General features: G+C 47.1%; 1 protein-coding gene and 1 long non-coding RNA gene across 2 annotated transcripts in view; both read right to left on the bottom strand.

Annotated features, from left to right (window-relative positions):
• WWOX (WW domain containing oxidoreductase) overlaps nucleotides 1–19,982 on the bottom strand; it is a 979,671-nt gene that overhangs the window by 200,494 nt on the left and 759,195 nt on the right. The gene's annotated exons all lie outside the window — the stretch shown is intronic.
• Nucleotides 10,326–18,940, bottom strand: LOC123577668. Its single transcript, XR_006702001.1, has 2 exons — nucleotides 13,577–18,940; nucleotides 10,326–13,449 (listed from the first exon to the last, which is right to left on the bottom strand). It is a non-coding gene; the product is annotated as an uncharacterized LOC123577668 (long non-coding RNA).

The raw sequence follows: 19,982 nt of genomic DNA, 5'->3' as shown, positions 1-19,982 counted from the left end.
CAGATCCACGTGGACAGAGATGGATGTTCAAGTGTGTTGGATTCTATGGGTTTGAGACCATCTTGTTCCAATCGGTTGAAAGCTATGGTGAGTAAAAGTTATTGGAACACGGGGCCTTTGGGTTTGGAATCCAGGGTTCAAATGGTAAAGCAGCCGGAAAAGGCACTTGGGGCTCCTTTGTTTCACAGATTATTCGGGTTGGTCTTTAGGTGAGTGTCTCCTTCTTCCAGCACCCTGCATTGGCTGGGTTTCCAAATGCTATCATTTGAGAGCAACACCTTCCCAGAGAAAGGTAGTACTTCCATTGGGGTAGCTGAAGTATAGCCAAGGGGTTAAGAAAGGGAGATGATGAGCATTTGGAAAGAGTGAACAGCAAGACCCAGGAAGGCATATGGTGGTCAAACCAAGGCTTCGACCATAGACAGCGACCACCCCGGGAGCCAGTGAGGGATGGTCATGACTCCCTGCTTGCCTTCGGAGGAGACTGGCAGAAATCTTGGGGGGACTGGGGGCAGATGGCAAAAACAGAGGATAAGGGAGCCCACAAGATGAAAAGGAAAGATTCATCCTTGCTTTGAGAAAGCTAAAAAATGGAAGCACCTCGCATTGCCATGATAGGCTACTCTCACCTCAAAGAACACCATCGTGGCAGTGGAGGCAGCTGGTTGTGCAGAAGAGGGAGACAAAGGCATACACGAGAAGTACACTGGTATCCTTGGAATTGGTGGCCCAGAATCCCCAGCCGGCTTCTTTAACTGTAAATATTTCTTATTCACTGTTGAATCTCCGATAACTAGCACGTTGTAGGCATGTTAGTTTCACAAATGAATGAAAGCATATATGCCCACGGAGAGCCCAGGCAGTGGAAGCAGATCCACCAAGATACGTTTCCCGGTCACCTGATTTTCATTTTCTTCGCGGTATCCACTAACGAATACATCTTGAAGGTTATTTTGTGGCAGGTATTATGAGAACAAAGGAACCTTCGGATCTCAGGGCTCTTTGGGAGCCGGACACGGACAGGGGCCCGAAGTGCGTGATGATGGAAATGAAGACAAAAACGGTGGTGGTAGCTAAGGTCTTCGGGATAGGCGAGGCAACGTGTTAAGACTCTTCAGGAGGCTAACTTTTCACCTTCTCGTGGAATCTACACACCAATCCCTGGAGCTGTTCTTCCGTGGCTTATATCTCACAGAAGAGGACGCTGAGGTTCCGAGTGGTGAAAAAGTCTGCCCAGCTGCTGACTGGGCTCCATCACCCATGCTCTTACCTCCACGTCTTGTCGCCTCTCACCCCTGAGGAAAGATGGTGGGAAAACCTTCCAAGAAATGGTTCAGGGTGACTCTCAAAGCACAGCGGTGAGAATTTCTCCAAAATTTCTTCTTTGACTTTGATTTCACAGGCAGAATCTGCCGTCACGGACTCGGTACAGTCTTCTTCACTTTTCCATCTTAGCTTTTCTTTGGGAAGACGAGGGCTGCCATGTTCTGACGTGTCCCCAGAGTACCCTGTTCTTTTCAAAGGCACTTCATAAATCTAAGGAAATAACTAGGATCCAAATAAGCTGTCCTTCCCAGGTTTCTGGTCTCGAGACAAGTTCCCCTTGAGATTTGCTCCTTTTTCTCAGTATGACACTTCCCTCTCTTAAGGGAAAATCATTTGTACTGTGTTCATCACCTGTTGTGTCTCCTTTTAAAAAATGCCAAACGAATATGGAGACAAAGGGCCAGAAAGACTGTGACAGAGGCTCAGTTAAGAGTGGAGGGGTCCTGGCAGGTCTGAAACCAGATGTTACCCTTCCTTCCTTCCTTCCTTCCTTTCCCCCCTTCCTTCCTGCCTTCTTTCTTTTTTTTCTTTCTTTCATTTATTTTATTATTTTTTTTTTCCTGCACCCTGGACTGTTCACAGTCCCACAGGCATCCCACAACTTGGGTGGTGATGGAATTTCCCTGGGGCTCTGGGGAGCTCCCCAGTGTTAACAAAGGGCTGTTGTCGTTGTGATGTGCATTTTGGCGTTGATAAAACGCAGTCCACAGCATTTGCAATAACACAGCTGTTGACCTTTGGTAGCTCAGGATTCTGAAAATCCACTGAAGCTGGACAGTCCCCTCCCCCACAACTAGGTCGGCTAGACTAGTTGCAGTGTCTTATGCTGAGGACAGGACCCTCCCCAGGTAGGCCTCACGGAAAACAGAGCCAAGGGTTAGAAATCCAGGGGGCAGAATGGAGGTCCTTGGTCTGAGAGATAGGTTAGGGTCTCGGTATCTCAATCTCTCTGTGAAACACACACACACACACACACACACACACACACACACCCCACGTCCTACTTTGCTTCCTCTGGCTCCCTTTCTTCTTCAGCATCTCACCTTCCTCTCTGCACACCCGTCCCATTATCCTCTCTACTGAACAGCTTCCTGTTTTCTCTCGGGTTCTGCTCTCCCACCACCTCTACCCTGCAGCAGGTCACAACTGGACGTCCAATCCCTGAATCGACAACGATAATTTCTCCGTTTCAGTATTTATTGCCAACCGGCGGGTCTTTTTCTGTGCTTGTCTCTTCAAATCCTTGCGAGCTGAACACCACGGCAATACACTGCGGGCCCCACTAAACTTGACTGGTGTGGGAACTGTTGACGCTGTGGACAGGGACCCTCAGCCTAAGGGCAGGTGCGGAGTGATGGGCTGGATGGACTCATTCGTGGTGCTGCTCAGATTGTGTAGGGTGCTGTGACTCGACTGCAGGCCATTCTATCTCAGGAGTCCAAGCAAAGAGAGCAGAGCTCAGGAGACGTGTGTAAGTTAAAGTATTTACTTCATACTATTAAACTGATCAGACTAAATTTTGTTAATTAAGGCACCAAAAAAAAAAAAATTCTCAAAGCTCTACAGGTTAAATGACTTATGTTGTGAGTCACTGACCTCAGCACTGATCACTTTCTTCTTGCTTTTATAGACAATTTAGGTAACCCCCTGGCTGGTTCCTGATAAAAAATAAAACCCGTCGCACGAAGCTAAAAAGAACCACCCACATATGCTTTGCCTAACTGCCCACTGGGCAGTGACAAAATGGTACCCACATACCAACATGCTGGCCCTGGTGACGGACACAGGACAGAGCTGAGAAACAACAGATTGGGGTAGGACACAGACTATATAGTCTTTCTCTGTCTCTTGGCTAACATGACGTTTACACTGGAATCTTCCATTTCCCTGTGCAGATTTACTCTCCACCCTTTTGTCCTCATAGCTGGAAAAGCTGACCAATATGAGCCACTTCAATGAGTTCCTCTCACCATCTGCTGTCTAGATGGGCTTGAATAATGGTGGAGAATGTTTCTTACCCTGGGATCTTTCCTGGTGAGAAAGGTATCACCAAAGATTTAGGCTCAGTTCCTCAGCTGAAGGTTACAGCTCCTGCCAGGTGGTCCTCTTCACCCAGATACCCTCATGTGGCTCCCGTCCTTGCTCCTTTGGGTGTAGGATGGTCACGGCCACCCTCACCACTATCCCTGGGAAGCTCCCTATCTCTTATGGTTGCTTTTCACACTGACCCCACCTGTATAAATAATCGCTTTATTAAACTCTCCTCAAATTACCCTACGTGGGTGTATCATTTCTTTCCTGCCAGGACTGCCACTGATACAAAAAGGACAGATGAGGCCCCTGGCTTCCTATGGGCCATGCTCTAAGTAGCAGAACCTACCACGCTGGGCTCTTGATTTAAACGTAGGGGAAAGTCCTGCTGGAAATTTTTGGAGAGTACATTTTTAGAGAGTTGCACAGTTCAGCAGCCCAAGAAAGAAAGGACAGTTCAGCAGCCCAAGAAAGAAAGGGCCTTTAGACCGATACAGAGCAGCTCTCTCGTTAGCACAAAATGAATTCACTTTACTTGGCTTTTGAACGTGGAGGGCTCTGTACAGAAATAAAGACATATGCGCCGACATACAAGAAGTATCTTGAAACATGAGAGAGCACAAGGAGAAGTCCTTGAAGAGCTCTTTTCCCATTTTTCTCAACCTACATGTTTTATGGGAAAGCTCTAAACTCTCACTAAAACAATGGACTAAAAAAATGAGATACCTTCCGGTTTCACAATCCATTTGTTTTCCTCCCTTCAAGATTGGCTTGAAACAGGGATAAAATAAGTTGCAAGGGTTCAGTGTGAACAAACTTGAAAAATCTCGCCTTTGCTGGGAAAATATTTTTAATTTTCAAATGCATTCCAACCTACTCCTGCTATAAGGTAGAAAAATAGCACTGTCCCAAGTTTAAAAAAAAAAAAAAAAGGAAGAAAGAAGAAAAGAAAGAAAAGAAAAGAAAAGAAAAGAAAAGAAAAAGAAAAGAAAAGAAAAGAAAAAGCTACGATCCTGGCGTCCAGAACAACAAAGCCAGAACTGGATTAATAAGCACAGCCCACTTATAAATGTACTCATCTTTCCGGGCGCGATGCAAGGAGATCTGGAATCACGAAGACCTTCTGTGTGCTTTAGGCAAAGAGACAGGAGAACTACTGGGCCCGCAATCCTATCCCCTTGGGAAGCTGGTTCTCTGTGAAAGCTGTCCTTGAAGAACCACGGTGGGTGTGTCCTTTGAGGAAGCCCCAAGATCGCCTCCCCGGGAAGCCTTCTCCCTCTCCACTTGCTGGTGGATAAATATCCCTTCACTGCACCCCTGGACCATCGTTTTTGTAGAAGCTTGTGGCATGACCTTGAAGTACTGTGTTTTCCTGAGTCCCTGAGGTCAGAGGGAGTCTCTCGTTCACCTTGAAATTCTGAGGCTTCACATAGTGCAGGTTATTGGAAAAGGTGTCCGATAAATCCCTAGGCATCTGATCTGTAATTCTCAAAAGGAGCAACATCAAAAGAGTGGTAGTTTAAGACTCTCCTTGAGGGTTATCCAGGATGGCAAATGAGCTTCAGCGTGTACATCACACCTGCTCAGTTGAAAACTTCCTGGAGCACTGCATTAGCTAGGGTGTGGGAATTACATCCACATTTGGGTGGAAAAGAGCGTACCCGTGAGCTAATGATGGCTGCCGTGGAGCCAGAACTGGGGAACGATGTCAAGTATACTGTGGGTTTCTCATCCCTGTTCTAATTCATCCTTAATTTCTGCAGATCACGTATGCGCAAAAAGAACAAGAAAACTCGCTAAAATGCAAAGAATGGTCACATCAGCACAGCCCCAACCTATTTAGGGTATTGTGGGCCCGGAGTCTAAAAACAGAAACCGGTTCACGTCCAAACCAATTGTTTTCCATGGAACGCACAGAGAACATTAGGAATGTGCCTTCGTAAAGCTATGAGTCAGACTGGCATCCTCCAGGTGACTTTCAAAACCATACGGGTCTGCACGCACCTCCACCTGTGGCGTCTTTGTAAAACTGATTAACTATTTTCAATAAGTTTTTCTATCATCCCGGGTTGAAAATTGCAAGCGCGTCGCGTATGTAAAAATATAAATGTTTGACTCATCTCGCCTGGGGAAATGCTGACGAAGCCAGGGGTGTGAGTGCTCCTGTTTTGGTAAATGTCTCCCTTAAGCCCCAGTTAATCTTGACATTTCCGCCATGTTCCCATGCCATCTTAGACAAGCTTGCGCTGGATATCCTTTTGACCCCGGGATGCCCTCAAATCCACTCCTCAAGGAGAACTGGAGGTCAGCATGGTGCATTTTTGGCTGTTCGCCATGACCTTTTGACACAGCATCCGCATTCCTTGGCGAGTCAAGGTCTTTGTTTCAGATGGATCCTGGCTGAGTGAGTGTGAGAAGGCAGCCGGTTGGAACTCAGGCGTCAGCTGCAACTTCGGTACTCCTGCTGGAAGGATCCAGATAATTCACACACACCTGCTCCACCAGTGTCGAGCTGGGAAGTGATCAGGGGCACGGAGACCCTGACGCCACTGCTGTTAGCCCTGCGGTGTTGACAAGCTACAATGCGAGACAACACGGCACCACACCCTGTGTGCCAGTGACACAGATTCACAGCCTGAACTGTTTCCTCTTTCCTGACATACTGCGCTGTGACAAAGTCACAGAACAGACGGTTTGTGTGTAGAAGGCCCCCACGATCAACAGGAAATGGAGATCTCTCCAGAGTTAAGTCCTGGAAAGAATCATGTCACACGTGTCATGGAGGCCACTGCTGCTGGGGCTGAAGTCATCCGCGATTGAGCAGTTCTTGAACACAAAGTCTCAAAACCCCGATGATGGCCGGAGCTTGGCTGCTGAGAGAGAGATGGTGGAGGGGGCAGGGGACTCAGAGATCCTTGGAACCGCATTGGTGTCTGGGCTTCTTTCTTTTTGCCCAAATATCAGTCTGTATTCTCTTGACATGGCAAATAAAACCAGCCTTCAAAACTGGAAACGTGTGAGCCAATTATAAGAAAAAATAAATAAATAAAATAAATCAATTCTCCCCCGCCCCCCGTGGGATCCTTGTTTTTCCTTCTTCCTTGCTTTTTTCCCTTTCTGTTACATCCCTGCACACACTCATTACCCAAAATGCCAGGTATCGATCGACAGACACCAATATGGTGATCATGAAAACAGACAAGGACAATCAGACCACTTGCAACCGAGGGCTTTTATGAGAACATGAGAACTGGCAAGATAACTTTGGTAGAAGGATCCCGAGGTTCGGCTTGTATGTTGTGATATAAACCAGTTGACTTATTTGAGTAGAAGTGTATCAATACCACTCTGAAAAAAGTCGATGTCAGGATTCCTCCAATGTGGGTCAACACACAGGGTAGATGTGGGCAAACAGGCCAATTCTAGCCTGCCTTGCCACCTGTTTCTATTTTTGTTTTTAGTTTTGAGAGAGAGAGAGAGAGAGAGAGCGAGCGAGCAAGCAGGAGCGAGTGGGGCAGGGGCAGAGGGAGAGGGAGAGAGAGAATCTTAAGCAGGCTGCACTCCCAGCACGGAGCCTGATGTGACGCTCAATCTCACGACTGTGAGATCGTGACCTGAGCCAAAATGAAGAGTCGGCTTAACTCACTGAGCCACCCAGGCACCCTACCACCTGTCCTTATAAATAAAGTTTTATTGGCACATGGTCATGCCCATTTTGTCATATACTGTCTATGGCTATTTTTAAACAATGACTACCTGGCTCTTTACAGGAAAGGTTTGCTGACTCCCGACCTAGAGAGTGCTGCTTTTGTGTGGGGACTTCCAATTTATCTGCTAAAGCTCCCTAGACCTCCAGGCTCTGCTCTGTACCGGCCTCTGCTGAAGACCAGACTCATAGCAAGAACAAAGGACAACTCTCAAAAAAAGATGGAATGCTTCACCAGTCCCACTTTTCTGTATTAGCTAACTCTACCTGCTTGAACAGACAAACTTCAAAGTCCGGAGGCGTAACACAAAAGAAGTTTTTATCTTTCACTCCTGTAAACTCTTGCCAGTGGGAGGCGAGCTCCATGAGGTCATTCAGGGATCCAGGCTGGTTCCATCCTGGGGCTCATCCCTTCTGTTAGAACTCAGTCATGCGGCCAAATCTAACAGCAAGGGGATGTGGGAAATACAATCTAGTGGTGTTGGCCAGGAGGCAAGGGGAATGGGCCAGTGAACATGCTGCTGCACGACCTATCCCTCCCCTCCTTCCTCCCTGATTCACGGCATCGTGGTGTCTCCTAGAAGAAAAGAAGGCTCTTCAATGATAGACACGCAATGTGTTACTCTTCCCAGGAGGAGAGCCATCCTAACACGATTATGTAATGCTGAACTCAAGATGCCACGATCAGGCATATTAGTTTTTGTTCTAATTGTTTACATGTTAAGGATCTGTTCTGGGCAAAGAGAGCGGTACGTTGCTTACGTTATCACACAGAGATTTTCCTATAGTAACAAAATTATCATAGGTTTTCGCTTGCAGCCTCTCTGAATGGTAACGGTCATAATTAGTACTTTTTGACACTGGATCCTTAATGAGGAAACAAACCCAATTCTAATATTTTGATAACATGTTTTGTTAAGTGTTTCTGAGGAGTACCCTGAAGCCAAACGAGTAAGCTGCTTGGATCAGGTTGGCTTAAAGGTATCACATCCTGTGATTACTCTGCTCCAGTTGGTTTCGTCCCAGGCCACCTGGATGATCCCGGCTCTTGTCACCTCTGACTCTTCAATTCTACAACCCACAATACAAGTTCTGCCCTCAGCCCATCCACGGTAGGGACAATACTAAAGCTGGCCCATCAGTGACCCCTCATGTGGGAGAAACCAGCAAATCAATTGCAAATGTTACAATCTTTGGCAACACAGATATTAGAATAGCTAAGCAATACTGAGAAAGGAAGGGAAGGGAAGGGAAGGGAAGGCAAGGGAGGGGATGGGAGGGGAAGAGAAAGAAGGGGAGGGGAGGGGAAGGGAGGGGAAGGGAGGGGAGGGGAAGGGAAGGGAAGGGAAGGGAAGGGAAGGGAAGGGGAGGGGAGGGGAGGGGAGGGGAGGGAAGCGATGTGAAGGGAAGGGAAGGGATGGGAAGGGGAGGAGAGGGGAGGGGAGGGGAGAAGAGCGGGGGAGGGAAGGGGACAGGAGGGGAAGGAAGGGGAAGGGATAAGAAAAGGGAAGGAGAGAGGAGGGGAGGGGAGGTGGGGTCATGAAAAGAACCTAAGACCAGGAATGAAGAGACCCTGGTTCTAGACCCTGCTCTCCCACCAGGTCATCTCCCAAATGCTTCCCTCCTGCAGCCACGGCTTTCCTATTTATTTACGTGTAAACACTTTAGGCATCCATGGTGCATCTTTTAGCTCTTTCTGACTCCGTGATCCTGCAAAGAAATCCCAAACGGTCAAATCTGGTATCTCGGTGGGAGACAGACTTGAGAATCCCATTCTCGGCATCAGCCCACAAAAGCAAAACACTGTCCACTTACAGATCAGACTCGGGCGAAAGGGGAACTCACGGTAAATATTTCACAAAGGAAAACAAAGGAATATATTATCCTGCAGCCAAAGGGAACGATAGCCCCAATTACTGCTCCTGCAGTTGCAAATGGTTTTATAAGCAATCTGCTCAGGGTAATTTTATTATTTCAAGTACTCTTCACGACATCACCATGAAGAAATCAAAATTTGATGAAATTAATATAGCCATCACAGGAAGGATAAAGAGAAGCTCAGAGGGGTATTCATTTGATAAATAAAATATATTTTAGGAGAGACTGTTATGGTAATCACTATTTATCAATGCAAACTTCTTTAGGCTTTGCGACGCGGAAGTGCCCATCTTTCTCCTGACTAAATAAACGTGCATATTCGAGGAGCCCAGCTGAAAACATTAACAGTCCTTTTGCTCCAGAAATATTAGTCCTTCCCCCCTTCTCTGCCTGCTTCTGTCAGGAAGTCACAGCGCGCACACGGGCAGCGCCTAGCTAACCATGTAATTGATAACTCCCTACCTGATTCGCTGTGGGAATCTGTCAGTTAAGGTCTAAAGATACACACACACCGCTATGAAAATGAACTCGCACAAGTCTGTCTGCGGGCCAGGAAGGGCCTGAATGCAGTCGACATTTTGCTACTTAATTGGTTCGTCCAGTTTACCAGTACACATGTGTATTCTGGCAATGGCATGCTGTACTATGACTCTCTTTGACAGACCTATTTAGTGAGCAGGAGGTATTTTTTTTTCCCCCAGATAATTGCTCAGAATCATGCTTTCAAAGTCAGCGTGATTCAAACTTGCCTGTCTGTAGTTTGCAAATACACGAGTTGGAAAGAATGCAAATGCACGCTCCTATTTCTAAGGTGGGTGCACAGGAGAGGCCGCTGTGTCCTGTTTTGTTTCTGTTTTCGTTTTCGTTTCCCCCTCAGAGCCATGGAGGAGAAGGAGTTCAACTCCCACAGCACTTGGCCCCAAGCCTGGTGTGGCTTATGTGGGCACGTTTCTGCAGAGGGGACGTTTCACCCAACGTGGGTCCAGCGCTCTTCAGACGGACAGACTGAATCTTGAGACCCCGTCAATCAAAGACTGGGGCCCTTGGGGTCCTTGGAGGGTTTCTCCAACATAGCAGAGGGTGGCAGCACTCAAATTCAAGGCATGTCTGAAGGAGCCACTTGACTTTTTGGGTGGTACCTGGCATAACGGACAGAGCGAGGACTTGAAATCCAAGCATCCTCTGTAGTCCAGGGGGAATGACCTCACTTTTCTGCTCTGCTGTTCATCTGGAGCTGGTTGTACGTGCCTCTCAGGACTATTTGGGCTTAAATGATGTGGCTCCGTGTGAAATCATCCTGCATGTGGATGCAAGACAGCAACCTGCTTTGTCCCCGCTCCCTCTACACCTCTTGGAAAGCCTCTGTTGGCATTTTTTTTTTTCCCGTCTTTGGGCATTTTTGAATATTCACACAGAGATCATGAAATGGCTGAGGCATTATGCAAGCACAGGGAAATCCTAATGAGGGAACAAGAGAGCGGTGCTGGGAGGTGTGGGTGAAGCCATGTCAGATGGCTGAGGCCCCCAGCGATGTCGTGTAGACCACATGCAGATTTCAGGAAAGTCTAGCCGCACAGGACCCTCCCTCTTAGGACACAGGCTTCACGCCAACACACACAAATCTGCAGAAAGAGCTTCATGAGGCTTCAAGGAACCTGGAAAGTACTGTTGCATTACATACAAAAATACCTCATGACGGAGGAGCAAAGAGCCTCTTAGCACAGATCTACACACACGTCAAGAACCAAAAGGCAGGGCTTCTGCCAGGACCCGATAGGACTCTATTTTCACGTTTCTGAAAGCAAATAAAATGGAAAGCGACGCCCCTCCATATCGTCCAGGGAGTTCAATCCTGCGGAATCACACAACTGCACTCTTTAACCTGGTACTCCCCTTCTCCTCTTTCTCAGATACTGAGAATAAATGCTCTTCTGCAAAATACTTACTTAAAAGGCGGCAAGTTTAGTGGCTAAACTGGGACTTCTGTCTCCTTGGGAGAACTGAGGTGAGTAAGGAAATCTGGTCCCACTTTCAAAGTCAAAATTGTAACCCTCGTTTGAAATGCCACATCCAGTTCCTAGAACTCTTAACTACAGAATAATCAGACACGGACGTTATTATCATTCCCATCGTCAGGACACCCAAACGGAATCCTGCAAGACGGTGGCAGCTAAGAATGCTTTGTAAACAGCGAAATAAATAAATAAACTATTAGTATTTTAAATGAGGCTGGACTGCCAGGCAATCAATTTAATTAACTGCGGCGCGATTAATTGCGAAAATTGAGGTTCGACTCTGACGTTGCCAATTCAAGTGGCGTTGTGTAGACTTGGTGAGAGCCAAGAGAACTAAAAACAATTCCAGTGATGCTGTTGGCACAAACTTAGCAGCGAAAGCGTTTACGTAAAATTCAAAAGATGGCAATGCCAAGGGAAATGAGCCATGTTTGGCAAACTCTGCCTCAGTTTCTCCATTTGCAAAATGGAGCTCAGATGACCTACTTCAAAATGAAAATTGATCACCCAGATGTTTGGAAAGGCGAAGAACAATTATAGTTTGGCACGGATTTGGGGTGGGAGTCGGGGACGGGGCGCCCACACGTTGACTAACCCCCGACTCTACCTCCAATTATCAATCGCATCTTTTGGACGAAGGCAAACATCACCAATACAGCCGACCTGGGAAGACACTGAGTGCTGCTTCCAGAGGGAAGAAAGAAAGAGAGACAGAAGGTGTGGGCCACCAGGGACCTCCCAGGTTCTTCAACATCTCCTATTCCACGCATGCCTGCACATGTCCTGAGAAATGGGCACCATTCCTTGTCTCAGAGACGTCTGAAACACAAGCATTGGAGAGGCCGTGGACAAACTAAACCCTCTGAATGTTGCTGGCGGGAATGTGCAAACGGTTCGGCTGCTGTGGAAAACAGTGTGATAATTCATCGAAAAGTGAAGGATGGGATGGCCCAAGGATCCAGCACTGGGTAGCTGCCACTCCTAAGTCTGTCCTCCGAACGACTGAACACAGGATGGGAACAAACACTTGCACGTGCGTGTTTATAGCAGCATCATTCACAACAGCCAAAAGGTGGAAACAACACGGATGTCCATCAGTGGATCAATGGATGGTCAAAATGTGGTACCAACAAACCACGGAATAGTATTCAGCCACAAAAAGGAATGGAGTTTCGATGCATGCCACACCGTGGATGAACCTGCAAGACGCTAGGCTAGGTACAAGAAGACAGATCTGAAAAGTCACCTGTTGTAGACTTCCATTGATATGAAATGTCCAGAAAAGGCAAGTCCATAGAGACAGAGAGCAGACTGCAGGCTCCCAGGGGCCGAGAGGAAGCAAGAATGGGTACACAGGTTATTGCAGGGTGAGGAGTTATTTTGGAACTCCCTATAGATAGGCAGTGGCAGCTGCCTAAAATGGTGGATGTACTAACTGCCACAGATTGTTTGCTTGCAAATGGTTCGTTTGAACGGTATGTGAATTTCACCTCAATTAAAAAATATATATAGGAACACAAACGCGCCTCACGTTTCCTCGCTTACACTGGTAGTGTGCCTGCTGCTTCCCAGAGGGGAGCTGCGAGGGTAAGATGGGAGCGTGTGCCTGCAACGGAGCCCCCAAGGTGGTCGGGCAGGTCATGGCAGCCCACGCATCCGCCCTCGCCCTCTGCTGGGCTTACCCTCCCTCTGAGCTCTCCCTTGGGCTCTGCCTTCATCAAGGTCCTTCTGTCCCCTCACTCCTACCACCTTTGTTCATGTAAAATTTGTATATTAAGCCCCTCCAAGAAACAGGGATGAAGAAATTGCCCCAAATGCAGAAAGGAGGTCTGAGTGGGGTTCAAGGATGGAAAAATAAAATGGGGGACGTGGGGGGCAGGCTCATTTAGCTAAGGTCCTTAAGGCTCCTGGTATTTGATGTATCTAGGGGGCCAGGGCAGACACAGGACCACTCCAAGAGCTTTTGTGGTCAGAACTGATTAGGCACATGAATATGATCTGGAGGATTCCAGGCCCTCTGAGGATCCTACAAGGAGCCCAGGTCCCCAAGGGAGGCCATCTGCATTCCAGGGCTGCACGTTTCTGACAAACGCCAAGCTCCTCCCTCCTCCTTCCAGAGCTCTGGAGTCCTGGCCCACTTGCCTGCATCTCACCAAAAGGAGCAATTCAAAACAACCTCTTGATTCCAAGATGTACAGGGTACCTAAAATACCACTCGCTCACTTACGGGGGCAAGAGAAGGATCAACAGCTCTTACACAATTGCCCAAAGGCAGCACAAGAGCTGCTGGGTTGACACATACGTGAGCCCCCGTGAACACCGGACTCTCCCAGACCAGGGGAAAGTGCCCCGAAGGGCTTGGGTGCCACATTCGAGAAAACACAACCAGCAGAAAGAAGAGAGGTGTGGAACCCCAGCCAGGCACTTCTATGTCGGTGGGCCTCAGAAAAAGAACAGGGCGCAGGGTAGAAGGGGGGGGGGGGAGTGCACGTGCTCTGGGACTACCTACCCTCTCTGCCCTCTGTCATTACCTCTGAGCCAGCATTGAAGAGACCCTGCCTGTCGGCACCAAGGCTGGCCTCATGGAAAGAGTCTTTAAAATGGGAGTTGTGGTAAAGACCAGGTTACAGGAAGAGAAAAGAACTAGCCGTCGAGCACCCCCTACCTCTCCCCCAGGACACCGCAGGTATGTTCTCTTTGTGTTCGTTTACGTCGGTGTCACGCTAAACCAGGAGCCCTCTGACTGGTGCGGATGTTAACGCCTGGAGGGGCCGAGGCCCTGACGCTCACAAGCTGAGGATTCCCGACGTAGATCCTTGACCTCACTTGCTCCTCGGGACCAAAATGGCCCTCCAGTGGCCAAGTATGCATGTTCTGTCTCTTTCCACTGCATGGCACAGCCCATTCTCCACCCTGTGGGTCCCTTCTTTAGAAATGACTTGCTCGGTTGGCCTCCCAGGCTGCGTGGCTTGCGTGCCACGAGGCTCTATTAATCACAGGCCCACGCACATCACGTGCTCCGGATCTGAGACTCTGACCGCACCGCTCTGGGTGCTGGGAGTGCGTGAGGACAGGACGTACCAGAACAAAAGCAGCCTCATTGGTTCTCATTTCAAAACTACCTAAAAATGCAGATCAGAAAGAAGTAGGTGTGCTTCACAAGATGATGGCTAGATTAAAGCGTGCAAGGAGCTTTGCAAGGAAAAAAGCCCTTAGTCATTCATTCATTCATCAAAAAAAACCACACAATGATCAGTGACTTCTCTGTGTCAGTCACTGTGCAGGACATCCAAGGATGCACCAGGAAGAAAGGAAGACAAAATCTTCAAATTTGTATTTGAGGGAGATAACATCCCTTGAGGTTACAGAACCCCGGAGCGGGCAACTGGCCAAAGGCGCCATTGAAAGGAAGCGACATCTCCAGAGAGAAGGGTTCTCAAAGGTTCCCAAGCTGGCAGCTAAAAAGTCAGGAGGTCAAGTGCCTGAGACCCAGCCAGGCCAGTGTTGGAGGCCTTTGCAGGAAGGTCTCATGGGGATGGGGGTGGAGGGGGGGTGCGGAGAGGAGACAGCGAGCCTGGAAACGTCCATCTCTCTTTGAGTCCGGAGAGGCCTCATTAAATTTCGTGACTGCGCTAGTGGAATTTGACTTGCAGCTGCGAATTTCAAGGCCTCCCCAGGCCTCTCGCGGACGGGAAGCCAGGGTAATAAATTGTCTCTGCTTCCCGGCCTGGGTTGCAGGCTTTGGGAGGTTACGCCCTCAACGTCCCACTCCAAAAGGCGGTGAGCTGGGGGACCCGACACCAGAGAGCGAGCGTGGGCCTCGGGGTTTGGCCACGCTGTAACTGCAAATGGCCTTGGCCATATAGGCCGAGCGATTTCCATCGGGTGATGCTGTCTCTGAGTCAGGAGTATCAGGCTTTGGCTTAATCAAAAACCAAACTGAGATGATTCCTGGTGCATCATGACATGATACTGCTAAAAAATAAAAAAATAAAAAATAACCTATGGCTTGTTTGGTTGATAATCAGAACCAAGATGGATTTATCAGCTCGCACTGGGAACCAGGTGGGGAGAAGGAAGCCTCATTCACTGAACACCTAAGTCTGAGTGATTCCTCCTTTGCTAAGACTCCGGAAAGCTCGTGCAGTACAAGGCAGGGGTTGGAGAGAACTCGCGTGCCGTTCAATTAAGATGGGTATGGATGTGACACATAAAATGCTCCCATTTTATTATCTGGGCGGGGAGGTAGTTAGTTATTTAACTGCTTTGCCTCTGCGTTTCTAGGAGTTCCTTTGCGATGGTTTTGCTCTAACAGGAATCCAAAAGAATTTGATGATTCTGATGATTTTGTCTTCCCTCTTGCCCTTCTCTCGGCATCCCGGTAGTAAGGAAGTTGAGGGGCCCTGCTAATCACTGTTCGGTTTGTGACATTGCGCCCTACCCTCAGGTGCCAAAGTGGGGGAGAGCTCACTTTCGGACTGCCAGATGTTTTGGGAAAGGGGAAAGATTTTTAGAACATAATTTTAAACGTTTGAAATCGCCGTTTGGGTGAGTTTTGCCTTGCCAGGGAAAAAGAACAGTCATCCTGAAATAATCCGAGGGTTGATCTTGTTTCATGAAACAGATACACTGAAGGGAAACATGAAAATCTACACATGTATATTTTTCCTCAGTTGGAGACAGAAAAATACCCATTTCTGTCTACCAGTGGAAGTGGGGGCCCTCAGCTCTAAACCCTGGTGCTGTTCCTGCCTTCTCACCCCTGACTCTGTCCTTGCATAGGGATTTGTGTCGCAAGACACGCAGACATACCTTCATTTACTTTTTCCTCGGGGACAGATTGCCCAGTCAAACTCAAGGTGTGAACTTTCATGTGCTAAGACAATGCTTCAAAAAACAAAACTAAGCAAAGCAAGACAAGGCAAACAGAAACAAAACCCTAAAGTTTGTTCTCATACAACGTGGGAGATTGAGACAGAAAGAAAAATACCCCCCCCCAAAAGGAGACACAAGCCTTTCGATTCATCAGACATACTGTTACAGATGTTTGAAGAAATCAGCAGACACTTTAAAAAGATACAAAAGTTCATTTTCAGTTAATTATTTAGTAACTGTTTTGCGTTGTTTAAAAAAAAAGGGGGGGGGAGATCATTCGAGAAAAATTCTATTTTTCTTCCTTTATCACCTTCCCAGTCTATCCAGCTGTTTCCACCAAGGAACCTAAGTACCCAAATGCCAACATGACAGCCCGACTTTTGCAAAGCGGCTTAATTACTCATTACGAGATTTCATCAACACAAGCTCCGGTCTGTGGTTTTGTAATAAGGGCCGTTATCTTTCCTTGAATTTTCACTCCTTCATAAAGGGGGATGTGGCAGAGATTTCTGCAACCCCACTTTATATGGCAAGGGAATGAGGATTTTAATGCATGAATTTGATGTCATTAACAATGCTGACAGCTGTTTAATCCCAGTGGAAACAACAGCTGAGTCCCAACTGCAGGAAAAATAATTAACTCTTCAGCGCGTTCTGCGGAAGGCATCTTACGAATCAATTACGTGTCTCCTGCCTTACCTGCAGTTTTTGTCAATTACTCAGCCGTTCGGTTGGGAGGTTCTGGCACTAATAAAATGACAGGAGGCCCTTGCCGGGGAAGAGACTTGTGAAGTTCAGAGAACAGATTTATTAAATGGGCCTGTGCTAAGTTTGCCATTAATTAAAATTAAGAACCATTTTTTATGTTTCCACTGAATCACAGAGCATAATGAACTAAAGTAAAAGGAAATAATAAAGTAGAAGCCCTGGGTGACCCAGTGTCAGGGAGGAGACGGTGGCTGAGCTGAGAGGGGAAGAAAAATAGGCTCTCTGGCCGAAACAGAAGCGCAGGGCGGGATGCGCAATGCCCATGCTGCCTTGTGACATGTGCCATTTAATTTAAATGGAACATTTAGACACCTGCCAATGACGGTAAATTTGCTACTTTTTCACCCTCCCCCACCCCCGCCCCCAGAGATGATCAGCCTCTCTCTTCTAGGCTTCAGGTTCTTTTTTTTTTTTTTTTTTTTTTTCACCCCTGCCTGCTGACATCCTTCCGGTGACTATTTCTACTGCTTTTAATTTCTAAAATATTACAGATATAAATAATGTCTGATTAAGATCCTGCTTTGAAATATGTGGCGCTCACTTAACGGCTCCCATCTAATAAAGCACTCCTGGATCCTTTCCATTCATTTCTAATGCGAGACTTTGAGCAGATGTCTTAAGTATTCAATGTTACAAACAGCAACATTACATGAATTTAAATTTGGCTCTTTGTCTGCACGCCCCTTCAAGCATGGCAGCTGATGTCCAGGGAGCCCTGTTTCATCTGGAAACGATGTGGTTCTACCACCTGCCCCAAGCTGGCTCCTCACTGGCACGCGGGCAGCAACCTGCCCTCTCCTGAGAGGTCTGGGGCCGCTGGGTGTAAGGGGCGACCTTCCGTCTGATCAGTCTGCCGAAGGGACAGGGAGAGGGAGAAGCTCCTATGTCAACAGCAGGTGGATAAACTCAGCCTGGCCCGGGAAGAACCGTAATGCGCTTTGAGGGCGTGCTTGGCTTTCCTGATGGACCTTCACCATGTCCCCACTATTACCCTGATTTCACTGATGAGGAAACTGGGGTTGTTAAAAGAGGAAAAAGGCATTCATTCTCTTTTGTTAATAAGCGACCGGATTGGAGTTGAACACGCATGGAGTGTGTAAAATCCTCAGCTAAGGTTTGAAACACAATATCACAAGAATAAGACACCAAACATGTAGCTTAATGCCCGAACTTGAAAATAGAAAAACATCCTAGGGGATATAAGGGCTAACCCAACTATAGTTCTTCCTATTCGGCACATTGGTCCTTCCTTTTCCTTCTATTCTTCTAGGAAGCATACTTTACTCTGTTTGATTCTGTGGGTCAGAGCGTTCTATTCCCTTTCCACACATCACCTTGGTCAGCTAATTAAATGACCTGTCTCTTGACCACAGTGATTGGTTCAGAGACAAAGCACATGATCTAAACTGGACTAGAATCTTCCCTGGGATGCATATATTCTGAGAGCAAGGTCCCTTTCTTTCATTACTAATATTGCATGAGAACAAGGTTCTGGTCCCTCAGGCAGCCATTTCTCCCACCAGCTACAAGAATGCAGAACTGAGTCGCAAAGAGACCACCATAGCCAGAGGATAGAAAGAGACTAATAATCTGGTTATATATTTGAGCCACAGATCCTGCCCTGCCTGAAGCCACAACTAATGCCAAGACTTTCTAGTATGTCAACGAACATACTCTCTTTTGTCATAGTTTTAATTGCCACCAGGAATTATGGCTAACATGTAAGCACTACCATGAAAGTTCTGGATATGGCATATCATAGATGATCTTTTTTTTTTTTTAAGATTTTATTTTTAAGTAATCTCTATACCCAATGTGGAGCTCAAACTCACAACCCTAAGATCAAGGGTCACGTGCTCTACCGATTGGGACAGCCAGGCTGTCCAAGATACACAATCTTTCTAAACTGTGGGCTCAAGCTAATTCTCAGCAAATTTCTCATGATTCTGGTATCATACTGTGTTTTTTCTTAGCTCAGTAACCTTCCCCATGCTGTTCCCTCTACCTAGAATGTCTTACTCTTCTGCTTTCATACTTGGTGATATGCAAGGTATCATTCAACACTTAATCATAAGCTCTTGGCTGAAATCTTCCCTGGTTTCAGTAGATAGTATGAGTGTTCCCCCAAATAAGCTGTGAGCTAGTTACAGCAAGAATCACGTCTCATTCATTGTATGTTTTTGACAACAAGTACCATGCTGGGCACGAAGTCATAACTGATACTATTAAAAAATCACTCACAGTGGGTTGTCTGTGTGGCTCAGTAGGTTAGGCATCTGACTCTTGATTTTGACTCAGGTCATGATCTCACTGTCTGTGAGACCGAGCCCCATATGGGGCTTTGCACTGACAGCGTGGGGCGTGCTTTGGATTCTCCCTTTCCCTCCCTCTCTGCCTCTCCCCCACTTGTGCATGCTCCCTCGCTCTCTCTCTCACAATAAATAAATAAACATTTAAAAATTACCACTCACAGTGAACTGGAAATGCTGTCCTCAGGAGGTTTATACCATATTGATGGTTGGAGGAAGACAGAGAACCACATACAAGTATTACAGTGCAGGGAAGAATCAGATTAAATAATAGAGTCAACATGGCGATGTGGCTACCAAAAAAGCTCATGGCTGTAAGGGAGCAGTAACAGGAGTAGGACGCTTGGGTTGGAGGGGGCTGGTCAGTTCCACTAAGGGCTACTCAGGCCACATCTGGGTTTCTGTCCCAGTCCAAACTTCAATGGGGACATCTGGGGGACGTGAGCATCAGACTGGTTGAATTACATCACCCTGTTCATACTATTTTTAACAGCTTTATTGAGACATAGTTTGCATACCATACAATTCACCCATTTAAATGTAAAATCGTTTTCAGTATATTCACGGAGTCATACAACGTCAATTTTAGCACATTTTCATTATCCCCAAAGGGATCCTATTCCCTTAACGGTTATCCCTCAATCCCTCCCTGCCCTTAGCCCCAGGCAACCACTAATCCACTTTCTGTCTCCATAGATTTGCCTCCTCTGGACAATTCACAGAGATGGAATCATACGGCCCTTTCTGAGTGGCTTCTCTCACCTAGTATAACGTCTTCAACATACTATTTTGTTGCTGTTATTAAAGCAGCAGGAAACCCTTTTGTCGTGAATAGCATCTCAGGTGTCATACAAGAGACGATAACTAAAAGTAGAATGGTTCCAGTTGAAAGAGCAGGACAGGAGCCCTGAGTTTTGCTTTCTTGACTTTGTCCCCTGGAGTGTCTAAGGCTAGGGTAACTGGGCCACTCACCAGGTCCCAGGCAGTCCATCTGGACAGAGAGTTCTATTTCCTTGCACTTTTGCAAGCCATTCTATTTCAAATCTTTTTTTTTTTTTTTAATTTTAAGAAACT

The sequence above is a fragment of the Leopardus geoffroyi genome, chromosome E2, assembly GCF_018350155.1.
Source record: "Leopardus geoffroyi isolate Oge1 chromosome E2, O.geoffroyi_Oge1_pat1.0, whole genome shotgun sequence".
NCBI lineage: Eukaryota > Metazoa > Chordata > Mammalia > Carnivora > Felidae > Leopardus > Leopardus geoffroyi.
This window is presented reverse-complemented; position numbering and strand designations above follow the sequence as displayed.